Raw genomic sequence first — 14,792 nt, forward strand, 5'->3', positions numbered from 1 at the left:
ATCAAGAGGCTTTTTAGTTCCTCTTCACTTTCTGCCATAAGGGTGCTGTTATCTGCATATCTGAGGTTATTGATATTTCTCCCGGCAATCTTGATTCCAGCTTGTGCTTCTTCCAGTCCAGCATTTCTCATGATGTACTCTGCATATCAGTTAAATAAGCAGGGTGACAATATACAGCCTTGACATACTCCTTTTCCTATTTGGAACCAGTCTGTTGTTCCATGTCCAGTTCTAACTGTTGCTTCCTGACCTGCATATAGGTTTCTCAAGGTAGGTCAGGTGGTCTGGTATTCCTATCTCTCTCAGAATTTTCCACAGATTATTGTGATCCACACAGTCAAAGGCTTTGGCATAGTCAATAAAGCAGAAATAGATGCTTTTCTGGAACTCTCTTGCTTTTTCCATGATCCTGTGGATGTTGGCAATTTGATCTCTGGTTCCTCTGCCTTTTCTAAAACCAGCTTGAACATCTGGAAGTTCACAGTTCACATATTGCTGAAGCCTGGCTTGGAGAATTTTGAGCATTACTTTACTAGCATGTGAGAACTGAACTGAACTTACTTGTCAACAATATTAACAGAATGCAAACCTTACTGATTTCAACAGTAAGAAATCAAACAAACAATCCAATTTTTAAAATGAGAAAAAGATAAAGACAGATACTTCACCAAAAAGGAGGTACAGATGAGAGATAATCCAATGATGCTTAGCATCATTATCCATTCAGTTCAGTCACAGAGTCGTGTCCGACTCTGTCTGACCCCATGAATTGCAGCACGCCAGGCCTCCCTGTCCATCACCAACTCCTGGAGTTCACCCAAACTCATGTCCACCGAGTCGGTGATACCATCCAGCCATCTCATCCTCTGTCATCCCCTTCTCCTCCTGCCCCCAATCCCTCCCAGCATCAGGGTCTTTTCTAATGAGTCAACTCTTTGCATCAGGTGGCCAAAGTATTGGAGTTTCAGCTTCAGCATCAGTCCTTCCAGTGAACACCCAGGACTGATCTCCTTTAGGAAGGACTGGTTGGATCTCCTTGCAGTCCAAGGGACTCTTCTCCAACACCACAGTTCAAAAGCATCAATTCTTCGGCGCTCAGCTTTCTTCACAGTCCAACTCTCACATCCATACATGACCACTGGAAAAACCTAGCCTTGATTAGACGGACCTTTGTTGGCAAAGGAATGTCTCTGCTTTTGAATACACTGTCTAGGTTGGTCATAACTTTCCTTCCAAGGAGTAAGCGTCTTTTAATTTCATGGCTGCAATCACCATCTGCAGTGATTTTGGAGCTCCCCCAAAATAAAGTCAGCCACTGTTTCCACTGTTTCCCCATCTATTTCCCAGGAAGTGATGGAACCAGATGCCATGATCTTAGTTTTTTCTGAATGTTGAGCTTTAAGGCAACTTTTTCATTCTCCTCTTTCACTTTCATCAAGAGGCTTTTTAGTTCCTCTTCACCTTCTACCATAAGGGTGGTGTCATCTGCATATCTGAGGTTATTGATATTTCTCCCAGTCATCTTGATTCCAGCTTGTGCTTTTTCCAGCCCAGTGTTTCTCATGATGTAATCTGCATAGAAGTTAAATAAGCAGGGTGACAATATACAGCCTTGACATAGTCCTTTTCCTATTTGGAACCAGTCTGTTGTTCCATGTCCAGGTCTAACTGTTGCTCCCTGACCTGCATATAGGTTTCTCAAGAGGCAGGTCAGGTGGTCTGGTATTCCCATCTCTTTCAGAATTTTCCACCGATTATTGTGATCCACACAGTCAAAGGTTTGGCATAGCGATTATCTATTAGAAAAGTAAAAATTAAACCAAAATGAGATACCACTAAACACTTATTAGAGGGACTAAAATGAAAGGTACTGACACTATTAAGTGTTGACAAGGATGCAAAGTAATTGGAACTTTCATACATTTCTGATGGGAATGCAAACTAGTATGGCCATGCCACTCTGCGAGAACAGTTTGGCAGTTTCTTACAACATTAAACAAACAGTTACTATATGATCCAACAATTCTACTCCTAGGTAGTTACACTAGAGACATCAACTTATAAGTCACACAGAAACTGGTATGTTTCTAGCAGTTATACTGAAAAATCACAAAAACTAGAAATAAAATTTCCTTCGACAGGTAAACTGATATATCCATAAACGTAATACAACTCAACAATAAAAAGGAAATATTGCTACATTGTTGAACATGGATAAACTTCAATGGCATTATACTGAATGAGTGTATTTACATGATATTCTAAAAAAGACAAAAGTGTAGAGTGATGCAGAACAGATCAGAGGCTGCCCAGGGTTGGGGTGAAGGGAGAGTGTAATTGTAATTACTTTTTGTAAAAAGGCCAGATGATCAAGTTTTGGGGTGATGGAACTGTTCTGTGTTCTGACTGTGTGGTGGGTGTACATGAGAAGTCTTGTATGTGTTAAAGCTCACATACTGTACATCAAAAACAAAACCAATTATGGTATGTTAATTTTTAAAATTAAAAAAAAAGACTCATTGGGGCAGGGTCTATCCACATAAAACAAAAAAAACTAAGGGTAGAGAAAAGAGCCCTTGGAGAGATGCAGGCAGGTACTCTGTGTGTACTAGACCAAACAAGGTCTAGTCTTTCTTCCTAATAGGTCATCTGCAACTGATGAGAGAGACGAAGTGAGAAATGGAGCATCACTGAGAATGACTTAAAGAGGGGGAAAAAAAGGAAAAAAAGAGATGAGTCAATACAACAGTAAAGGCAAGAGCTATGAGCTTTAGGTATAGAAAGTCATAAATCCCCCTTTTATCCTTGCTTTCTGTTGATTCATTTCTCTATTCCCTGGGAAGAACTTCACAGGAAAATAGAAAAAAGCAGCCAGAAGGAAACAGGGCAGAGGGCAGGAGAATCTCCCTCCAAACTGAACTCCACAGTACAGCGTCCTACGTCGCGTTCCAGCACCATGCCTGAGATCCCTATTCAAAGGTTCAATATTTTCCATGGTTGTATAAAACACAGGGTCATAAAAAACATAGCTGGAAATTCCAGCACTGATTCATCTCACAAGTGCGTGATACTAAATGCTTGATACGTCTTGTTTTTTCAGTTTCTAATTCAATAATCTGGGTATAGCACTCTCAAGGGACACTTAGATACACCACCCAGATCCCAGAAACAGTGTGAGAGAGGCTCAGGAAAAATGATTTTGCTTCAAAGTCATGGTTTTTCACCATTATTGTATTTCAGTACAGATTCTTTCCATTTTTATACAACCCTACCTACTTGCCAACAATATTAACAGGATACAAATTTAAAAGGAGGGGGTTGTTATTTGTGATTCAGTGGATACAACAAGCATGTTGAGGAGAGGTTGCTATCACCCTACCCCCAAGAGAATCCTTTCCCATTCACAATCAGAAACAGACATCGAACTCAACAGATGAAGGAATCAGCTTCAGCAATTATTAATCAACGAAGTATTCACTGATTTCCCACTGAGTGCAACACCATGTGCTGGTTCCTTGGTGGTGACAACAGGATAAAATGTCAGCCACCAAGATGTATTAACCTCATGCAGTGAAAGCCACACACACACACTGAGTTGTGAGAGAAGGAACAACCAACCAGCTAATCCCTACCCTTAAGAAGACTAAACTAAGTAAGGAGGGATGATGAAGGCATTTGGAAAAGACCTAGGAAGTGGGGATCAGCTCAAAGGGCACATTCAATCCCATGGCCATCTTTTGGGCTGAAACAAAGGCACACAAAGAAAGGAGTCTCTTGAGTTCATCAGGGCAAGTTCACAGAGAAGTGAAGTCTGGGGGTGGGGAACCCACACACAATATTGTGCCTAGAGAGGAGGGACAACCCATCTGTTAGGCTGTTAGATGTGAGGCTGGAGGCAGCAGGGACTGCAGTGAATGTAGTTTTTATAAACAGCAGTTCACTGGCTCACAACTCCTTCCACTTTTGTAAAGAATTTTTATTATTTAGCTTACATACTTTATTTTTGCCTGTGGTATGATAATGATAATGCCAATTTTAAAACACACATGCACACACACAACTTAAGACGCTTTCAAAAAGTATTTACACGGCTGTGTTTTGTAGCATAATTTTGCAGATTAGCATAAGTTTCTAAGTAACGGAAACTAGTATGGAGTATGGAAAGCTCCTCTCACAAAGGCTTATCACAGTCCCCAGAAGAACCTTTGAACTTAATCCTAACAGTCCTGATTTGTACCTTCTCTTCCAACCAGGTACTGACTGCCAGGGAATCAAATTTGCTGACTGTATTGAGCTAAACTTTACAACCTGGAATCCTAGCCTATGTGTGACATGTGTACCTGTGACTTGTAAAATAGCTGGGAGAAGACTCCACTTAGACTTCGCTGGTGAACCAGGGGTAAAGAATCTGCCTGCCAATGCAGTGGTCACAGGTTCAATCCCTGGTGTGAGAAGATTCCACATGCCGCAGAGCAACAAAGCCTATGTGCTGCAATTACTGAAGCCCGCGCACCCTAGAGCCTGCGGCCTGCAACAAAAGACACCACCGCAATGAGAATCCCGTGCACCACAACTAGGGAGCAGCCCCACATCACCACAACTAGAGAAAGCCCACACAGCACCAAAGACCTAGTGCAGCCAAAAATAGTTTTTTTTTTAAAGAAAGATCCTATTTAGAGTTACACTGTTTCAGTTGCTTTGAGAATAAAATGGTTCTCACTACAAATTTTTAACAACTATCTTTTTCTCATCAGAAAATATTCTTTATAGAAATTGTGAAATCATACACACATGTACCTCTTACTATGCTCTAAAGAGACACAGGGGTAATTGGCTGGTTCTATATATGGTGAATAGTCTAAGATGTTCACACAGACATATGAACAGGGAAGCTGCATCTACCTAGAAGAATTTTAAAGTCTGCCATATTTCCTCCTCTCCAGCTGTATGCGTGCCTTCTCATTATCAGGGGTCACATTTCAGAGTTGTACTCTTGATCATAATCCTGGAACCTGAACTACTTTCTCCTGAACCAAAGATAACTCTCAGCTGACGACTGTTCTGGACTCCTTCCCCCCTCCACCCCCACCCCCACCCCCAGCCACTGTCTGCTAGCTCTTATTTACAAACAAGATGGTACTGTTTAGCCTGTACCATCATCCTGGGGTAATGTCTTTCTCTTATCAGTAGGCCCCGATTACTTTTCAGGCCACTGAATGTGGCCCTAAAGGGAAAAAACCTATTCCCCACTCCTAATTCTTTCAAGCTGTGTTATCTTAGCATGGCACTTAACCTCTCTGAGCCTCCCCTAAAGTACAGACAACAATGGCACATGCCTTATACGATTAAGTGGGACAAAACACACATGCACCACTCAGAATACAGTGCAACATAAGAATGCTTGTCAAAACGTTTGCACCTTGTTTTATGTCCCTGGATATGTTTTAGTGTCTCCTGGTTTATAGTCCATAGGAACTTGAATAGAATTTGTATCCTGCTGTTGTGTGGGGAAAAAGAGAGTGCTCATCAAACACTAGCTCCCGAGCCATGGCAGGGGACATGGTTACAACAGCAGTGGTAGTAATATTTCCTTTATCCCCACCAGTATGTGTCTTTGATGAGTGGTAGTGATTTGTTCTTGGAGAAGGCAATGGCACCCTACTCCAGTACTCTTGCCTGGAAAATCCCATGGACAGAGGAGCCTGGTGGGCTGCAGTCCATCGGGTCGCTAGGAGTCAGACACGACTGAGCAACTTCACTTTCATGCATTGGAGAAGGAAATAGCAACCCACTCCAGTGTTCTTGCCTGGAGAATCCCAGGGACGGGGGAGCCTCGTGGGCTGCCATCTATGGGGTCGCAAAGAGTCGGACACAACTAAAGCAACTTAGCAGCAGCAGCAGCAGTGATTTGTTCTTAAGGGTAACAGGAAGAGAGCAGAAGTGCTCCTAGAGGCTCTGCAGCCAAGTGGTGATGCGGAAGGGCAGTATAAACACACTTTTTTTTTAATAACTTGATAACTAAGAAACAGGGACTGTGTGAAACACAAGCCTAGCCTAATTAAATAAGTTCCAGAAATTAGGAATTTATTTAAGACTTCACTGAAATGCTCCACTAATTTGCAGCAAGTTCATTCTGAATGACTGTGTCAACTAGAATACATTCACATAAATAAAACAGCAAGAAAAGTTATGACCAACCTAGATAGCATATTCAAAAGCAGAGACATTACTTTGCCGACTAAGGTCCGTCTAGTCAAGGCTATGGTTTTTCCAGTAGTCATGTACGGATGTGAGAGTTGAACTGTGAAGAAGGCCGAGCGCTGAAAAATCGATGCGTTTGAACTGTGGTGTTGGAGAAGACTCTTGAGAGTCCCTTGGACTGCAAGGAGATCCAACCAGTCCATTCTGAAGGAGATCAGCCCTGGGATTTCTTTGGAAGGAATGATGCTGAAGCTGAAACTCCAGTACTTTGGCCACCTCATGTGAAGAGTTGACTCTTTGGAAATGACCCTGATGCTGGGAGGGACTGGGGGCAGGAGAAGGGGACGACAGAGGATGAGATGGCTGGATGGCATCACTGACTCGATGGGTGTAAGTTTGAGTGAACTCCAAGAGTTGGTGATGGACAGGGAGGCCTGGCGTGCTGTGATTCATGGGGTCACAAAGAATCGGACACGACTGAGCGACTGAACTGAACTGACTTTATTTTTTAAATTATTGATTGATTTAGTTTTGCCGGGTCTTAGCCGCAGCATGCGGGATCTTTAGTTGTGACATGCAGGATCTATTTCCCAGTGCAGAGATTGAACCTGGGCCCCCTGGATTGGGAGCATGGAGTCTTAGCCACTGGACCACCATGGAAGTCCCCCAAACAGCATTACTTTAAACTGCTTTCTAAGCTAAGACAGTATTTCCCTGTAGTGGTTCTTAGTGTCCCTGCTTTAATGCATGTGCAGGCAGCTTGATTTGTGTCTGCAAGTAATTTTTTAGTGCGCCTGAGAGCTTTTAACATAACTTTGAAGCAACTGTACTCTTATATCAGGTCAGCCCTGCACCGTTCTGTCCTGTGTTTATTAAGCACCCAGCAGGTAAAGATACAGCAGGGACACACAGAAGAATAAAACGTAGTTACTGGCCTGAAGAAGTTTATAGTTTAGAAAGAAGGGAATTCACAGGAATACTAAATCTTTTATAAAATGTATAATGGAAATCAGGAGTTTAAGCCGGCAGCACAGGAAGAGCCTGAACTTACCTCCTTCTATGGACACAACAAATTGACAGCTACATATGGAATACCTTTCCTCTGAAAAGGACCCAAGGACTACATAAACAGTGGCCTCATAACCAAAAATAGAGATGCATCAAGACCAGTAAGAGGCAGAGACTGAGTCTCACCTGGGAACTCCGAGAGGTATGGTGCCCCACGGGAGGGAAGGGATAGACAAAATACAAAACTCCCCCTTGAGGAGGGAAAGGACTATGTCACACATTTGGTCTCACACCAGGAGAAAAAAAAAAAACAGCCCCCCAAATGGCTGGATTCTAAAATCAACAGCCAGGAGTAAGTCCAGGGAACCACAGAACTGTAGGGAACTGAGAATCTGCTCTTAAAGCAGTGCAGACCACTGACCCTGAGACCCAGCAGAGAACCAACAGTGTGGAAAGCGCCAAGACCAGAAGTGACAGAGAACCACCCACTAACCCCACAGCAGCTTCCGGAAAGGCAGGAACCTTCAGGAACGTTCTCTGGCGATCATCTCGTTCTAACTTGCTGGTGACAGAGCTGGCGGACACCGTTTGTCCTGCACCAGCCCACACCCACACGGTGTGGCAGCAGAGGCCTGCCACTGCCGCAAGGGCAGGCATGAGGGGAGCCCTGAGCGCTGCGCTGTGAGGCCAGAGGGGACTGCACTTCCGGCCCCACAGATCATCCCCCACGCAACACTACACCTTCAAGACTGGGAGGGGCAGCCCTTTCATCTAACACATACATACAAATGAAAAGAGTCAGGCAAAATGAGGTGCCTTAGGAAGTTGTTCCAAACAGAAGGAAAAGACAAATCCCCAGGAAAAGACCCTGACAAAATGGAGATAAGCAACCTAATTTATAAAGGATTCACAGTACAGTCATAAAGGTGCTCACTGATCTCGGGAGAAGAATGGATGGACACAGTGATAACTTCAGAGACATACAAAATACAAGAAAGTAACAAACAGAGGTTATGACTGAACTGAAAAATACAACTGAGGGGCTCAACAGCAGACTGGATGAAGTAAAAGCACAAATCAACAAGCTAAAAGAGAAAGCAATGGAAATTACTCACACAGGGCAGCAAGATGAAAAAAGAATTTTTAAACGGGAGGAAACCTTAAGGGGCCTCTGGGACATCATCAAAGCAGAATAACATTCACATTGTAGGGTTCCAGAAGAAGAGAGAAAGGGTCAGAAAAAAATATTTGAAGAAATTATGGCAGAAACTTTCCTAATCTGAGAAAGCAAACAAATATACAGCTCCAGGAAGCTCATAAAGTTACAAATAAAATAAATCCAAAAAGAACCACACCAAGACACATTATAATTAAAATAGTAAAAGTTAAGAATAAAGAGAATTTTAAAAGCAGCAAGAGGAAAACAACTTATTATATACAAGGGAAACCCCACAAAACTATTATTCAGTAGAAACTATCTAGGTCAGAAGGGCATGGCATGATATATTCAAAAGGCTGAAAGGAAAAGACTAACAACCAAGTATCCTCTACCTAGCAATGTTATCTTTCAAAATTTAAAAAGAGATCAAGAGTTTCCCAGACAAGTATCACCAGCCCTACAAAAAAATGTTAAATGAACTTTTTAAACAGAAAAGGCCGTAACTAAAAATACATGAAAGAAAAAATTTCACTGGTAAAGGCAAATATATAGTAAAGGTAGTAGATCAACTACTTAAAAAGCTTGTATGAAAGTTAAACAAAAGTAGCAACAATCAGTAACTACAGTATCTACTTGAGAGGAAAAAATACAAATTCATAAATTATGAAATATGGAAAAAGAATAGAGTTTATATCAGATTGGTACAAAAGTAATTGTGGTTCAGACCATGACTTTTAAATCATTAAAACAGACTCAAAAACATCTTTATCATTCAAAATAGGAACCATTACAATCAAACATTTTTGCCAATGAAAATCCATGTTTTGGGATTCGACAAACTCTTGGAAAGCATTTTCTGCCTCCTGCTGGTTATGGAAGCATTCTCCCTGAAAGAACGTTGTCAAGATGCTTGAAGAAGTGGTAGTCGGTTGGTGAGAGGTCAGGTGAATATGATGGATGAGGCAATACTTTGTAGCTCAATTCATTCAACTTTTGAAGCATTGGTTGTGCAATGTATGGTTTGGAGTTGTCGTGGAGAAGAATTGGGCCCATTCTGTTGATCAGTATCAGCTGAAGCACTGCAGATTTCATTGCACCTCATCGATCTGCTGAGCATACTTCTCAGATATAATGGTTTCACCAGGATTCAGAAAGCTGTAGTGGATCAGACAGGCAGCAGAACACCAAACAGTGACCATGACCTTTTTTGGGTGCAAGTTTGGCTTTTGTTTTGTTTTGTTTTTTTTCCAGGTTCATAATTTATTATACAAATTGAGTATCACATGATGAGTTGACATTAGCTTCTTCAGGCATGGGAACTTAACAAATAATGTACAGTTCAGAATCTGTTTATGTTGCTTTCACAGCTGGAGTTTTTTTAGACCTTAACTTGAAGTATAAGACTATCAAAGCAATACTTCCATATGCAGCCAGCACACAATTCATTCTCCCTGTAAGAGTGTAAGAGTTGAAATATTTTTTGATACCAGTGAAATGGAACTGGGCATCAGCTTCTGGACCTGCCTTGATTTCAATCTTTCAAGGGGTTCAAACTCCACGGCCTGTGTCCTTCACTGTACACTGCTGCCCCTCAATCCCGCTGCCAAGTTTGGTTTTTGGAAGTGCTTTGGAGCTTCTTCTTGGTCCAACGACTGAGCTAGCTGTCACCAGCTGTCGTACAAAATCCATCTTTCATTGCAGGTCCCAAACCGATCAATAAACAATTCGTCCTTGTTGCGTAGAATAAGAGACTGACACTTCAAAACAACAATTTTTTGATTTGCAGTCAGCTTATGAGCACCCACTTATCGAGCTTTTTCACCTTTCCAATTTGCTTCAAATGTTGAATGACCACAGAATGGTTGATGCTGACTTCTATGGCAACTTCTCATGCAGTTGTAGGAGGATCAGCTTTGATGATGCTCTCCACTGATCTCCAAGTCAACTTCTGATGGCTAGCCACTATGCTCCTCATGTTCAAGGCTCTCATCTCCTTCACGAAATTTCTTTGTGAACCACCACTGCACTGCACGTTCATTAGCAGTTCCTGGGCGAAATGCACTGCTGATGTTGCAAGTTGTCTCCGCTGCTTAACAACCCATTCTGAACTTGAATAAGAAAATCACTCAAATTTTCTTTTTGTCTAACATCATTTCTATAGTCTAAAATAATTATGAACAGCAAATAAGTTATGCAGAAAAACAAACTAAGATATGTGCATTAAAATGATGTATAACATAACCACATTTAAGAATGTATTCCAATGTCAAAGGGTAAAGTTCAATAATGCAAAACCGCAATTACTTTCACACCAACCTAACAGACTACATTCAAACACAGGTGACCATCAACTTAGGATAAACTACCATATATATGTGTGTGTGTGTGTATGTACATATCATTATATATATGTTGTTATATATGAACCTCATAGTAACCAAAAACTAAAAACTTGTAATGTGTGTATGTTAAGTTGCTTCAGTCATGTCCATCTCTTTGCAAGCCTATGGACCAAAGCCTACCAGGCTCCTCTGTCCATGGGATTATCCAGGAAAGGATACTGGAGTGGGTTGCCATGCCCTCCTCCAGGGGATCTTCCTGACCCAGGAATTTTTCCCACATCTCTTATGTCTCTTGCATTGGCAGGTGAGTTCTTTATCACTAGCACCACCTGGGAAGTGCCAAAACTTATAATAGATACACACAAAAGAGAAAGGACTCCAAATACAAAACTAAAAAAAGTCATCAAACCACAAGGAAAAAGAACAAGAAAAAAGGAAGAAAAACTGCAAAAACAACCATAAAAAAATTAACAAAATGTCAATAAGTCATATCTGTCAATAACTACTATAAATATAAATGAATAGACTAAGTTTTTTAATCAAAACAGAGTAGCTGAATGGATAAAAAACAAGACTCACCTATATATTGCCTACAAGAGATCCACTTCAGATCTAAACACAACACAGAGACTGAAAGTGAAGAAATGTAAAAAGATATTCCATGCAAATGGAAATGAAAAGAAAGCCGGGGTAGCAATATCTGTGTCAGACAAAACAAGCTTTAAAACAAAGATAAGGTAGTGCATTGCACAGTGATCAACTCCAACAACAGGACATAACATTTGTAAATACACAGACACCCACAGAGAATCATCTACATACACAAAACAGGTATTAACAGACGTAAAGAAAAAAAATAACAGCAATACAATAATAGTAGGAAACTTTAATACCCTACTTCAATCAATGGCTAGAACAACCATCCAGACATAGAATCAATTCAAAAAGTTTAGCCTTAAATAATACATTAGACTAGACTGACCCTGGTAAATAGACCCAGAACATTTGAACCAAAAACGGCAGAATGTGCATTTTTTTCAAGAGCAGGTGTAACAATCTCCAGTACAGATCCCATGTTAGACCACAAAGCAGGTCTCAATAAATTTAAGACTGATATCATATCAAGCATCTTTTATAACAACAACAGTATGAAAGTAGATATTAATAGCAAGATGACACACAAACATATGGAGATTAAATCGGCTATTAAACAACCAATAGGCAAACAAAGAAATCAAATAGGAAATCAAAATACTCCTTGAAGCAAATGAAAATAAATATACAACGTTCAAAAAAATCTACAAGACACAGAAAAAGCAGTTTTAAGAAGAAAATTTGTAGCAATATAAACTATTTTTACAAGTAAATAAACTAGAAAAAGTAAAACACACAAGGCCCAAAGTTAGGAGAAATCAGAGTGAGACTGAAATAAAGACTAAAGCAATGGAGAATATCAGTAAAATAAGATCTGGTTCTTCGAAAAGACAGAATTGATAAACCTTCAGTCTTACCAAGAAAAGAAAAGCAAGACCCCAAATAAATAATACCAGGAATGACAGAAGAGAAATTACAACCAATATCACACACCAAGGAAAAAAGGATAAGACGAATACTATGAAATATATCAACAAATTGGACAATCTAAAAGAAGCTGATAAATTCCTAGAAAAACACAAGCTGCTAGAACTAAATCATGAATAAATCAATTACTAATAATGAAAACAATCAGTAGTCAAAAAACTCCCATAAACAAAATCCAGGACTAGATGGCTTCACAAGCGAATTATACCAAACATTTAAAAAGAAGTTAATACATCTTTCTAAAACTATTCCAAATAATTGAAGAGGAAGGTATGATTCCAAACTCATTTTTATAAAATAGCATAACCATGATATCAAAAAGAAAATTATAAGCCAACATCACTGATGAATTCAGATGCAAAAATCCTCAACAAAACACTAGCAAACCAAATCCAATGATATAGTGAAAGGATCATACATCATAATTAACCAGGATTTATTTCAGGGATGCAAGGATAGCTCAACATCTGCAAATCAATGTGATACACCACATTAATGAAGGCTAAAAAGTTGTATTTTCATCACAATAGATGCACAGTTTTTGACAAAATTCAACATCTCTATATAATTTTAAAATCTCTCACCAAACTGAGTAGAGAGGCAACATGCCTCAACATAATGAAAGTTACATATGACAAAACCCACAGCTAACATCTTTACTCAATGGTGAAAAGCTAAAAGCTTTTCCTCTAAGATCAGAAATAAGGATAACCACTTTCATCACCCCTTCTATCAAGAGGGTATTAGAAGTCCTAGCCACAGCATCTAGGCAAGAAAAAGAAATACAAGGCATTTAAATCGGAAAGGAAGAAGTAAAACTGTCATTGTTTGCAAATGATATGATACTATATATTTAAAAAACCCTAAAGATGCCACCAAAAAGGGCCCCAGCCCTACTCATCAATGAACACACATAAGCCCCAGCACAACCATAGCTGCACCCTGCTCTGGCAAGACCCTTGCCACAGACCAGCAGTCCACAACCAGCCCCCAGGCCTATTGGGCCCAACAACCACCCACTGGCAGACCAATACCAGGCCTGAGACACCCTGTGCCCTTTGGCCAACCACCATGGAATCCAACCCCACTCATCAGTGGGCTGGCACAAGCTTCAGGGCCCTCTAGGCCTCACAGTCAGCTGTGTGAGAAAACAGCTCCTCCTACCGGCAGTTTGACATTAGCTCTTTGATCGATGAGCCTGCAGTCAGAGACTCCAGGACCCAGCTTCACCCACCAGTGGGCAGGAACTAGCCCCAGAAACCCCAGGACCCCAGTCATATACACCAGCAGGTAGACACTAGCCCCAGGATCTCTACAGCCCTGCAGCCTGCCTTGTCAGGACCTAGCCAACATACCAGCAGGCCAGCACCAGTCTGGGGACCAAGCAGGCTCCAGCTCTGCCCACTAGCAGGCCAACTCCATTCTGGAACATCTTGACCCCTTTAGTCTATGGCCCTTGGAGCCAACTCCACTCACAGCAAGCAGACACCAGCTTTGGGATCCCTAGAACCCTGCAGTCAGAGGCTGGGAATCAAGCTCCACCCACCAGTAGAAACAGCACTGGCACCTCCTGGGCCCCAGCCACAAGCCAACACCAGCTCTGGGATACCTTGAACTCCTCAACCAGCCACCTCAGGATCCAGTCCCACCCTCCAGCCCCAAAGTGGGCGAGCACCAGCTTTGGGACACTCTGGAACCCATAGGCAGCCATGTTAGGAGCTGCTACACTCCCAACCCCAAACCCCAAACAAAATAGCATGCCAACACTAGATCTAGGAAGACTCGGCTCTGCAATCATCCATCTCAGAACCCAGCTCTGCCCCACCCAGTGAGCCAGCATGAGCCCTCGGACCTGCCAGGGTTCCACAACCAGCTGCATCATGACTTGGCCCTACCAACCAGTGTCCAGCAGCCTCCACACAAGGCAGGGCCTGGCAAACAACCAGATTGGGGCCAATCACGACTACCAGGTGGCCCACAGTAGTCAGCCCACCACAAAGAAGGACCCGTGCAACCCACAGAGGGGGCACTCTTGGAGCACATGGCTCTGGTGACCAGAGGGAAGTGCACTGCTGCGATTTATAGGCATATCCTACAGAAGCTCACTTCACAGAGGTCAGGAAACTAACCAACCTAATAGAAACATAGAAATAAAAACAGCAAATTAAGAGAAATGAGTCAACAGAGGAACATGTTCCAAATGAAGGAACAAGACAAAACCTTAGAAGAATTAAATGAAGTAGAGATAGGCAATCTACTTGAGAAAGAATTCAAGCTAATGATCACAAAGATGATCAAAGAACTTGGGAGAAAAGTTGATAAACAGAATCAGAAGTTAGAACTTTTAAACAAAGAGTTAGAAAACACTGAGTTGGCTAAAAGCTTTGTTCAGTTTTTTTCAGTGAGATGGTCCTAATAGCTCTTAGTTGTCTTTAACTTCATTCAAAACAATTTTTATTAGATTGTATTGTGACAGCTGTCATATCAGCATGCATTTAAAA

The 14,792-nt window shown here is 41.4% G+C and overlaps 1 protein-coding gene and 1 pseudogene across 5 annotated transcripts in view; both read right to left on the reverse strand.

The window, feature by feature from the left end:
* The window catches only part of CACNA1D (calcium voltage-gated channel subunit alpha1 D), a 351,812-nt gene that overhangs the window by 267,934 nt on the left and 69,086 nt on the right, over positions 1 to 14,792 (reverse strand). The gene's annotated exons all lie outside the window — the stretch shown is intronic.
* On the reverse strand, positions 9,604 to 14,002 carry LOC138424778 (ATP synthase membrane subunit K, mitochondrial pseudogene; annotated as a pseudogene).

The sequence above is a fragment of the Ovis canadensis genome, chromosome 19 (assembly GCF_042477335.2).
Source record: "Ovis canadensis isolate MfBH-ARS-UI-01 breed Bighorn chromosome 19, ARS-UI_OviCan_v2, whole genome shotgun sequence".
Taxonomy (NCBI): Eukaryota; Metazoa; Chordata; class Mammalia; order Artiodactyla; family Bovidae; genus Ovis; species Ovis canadensis.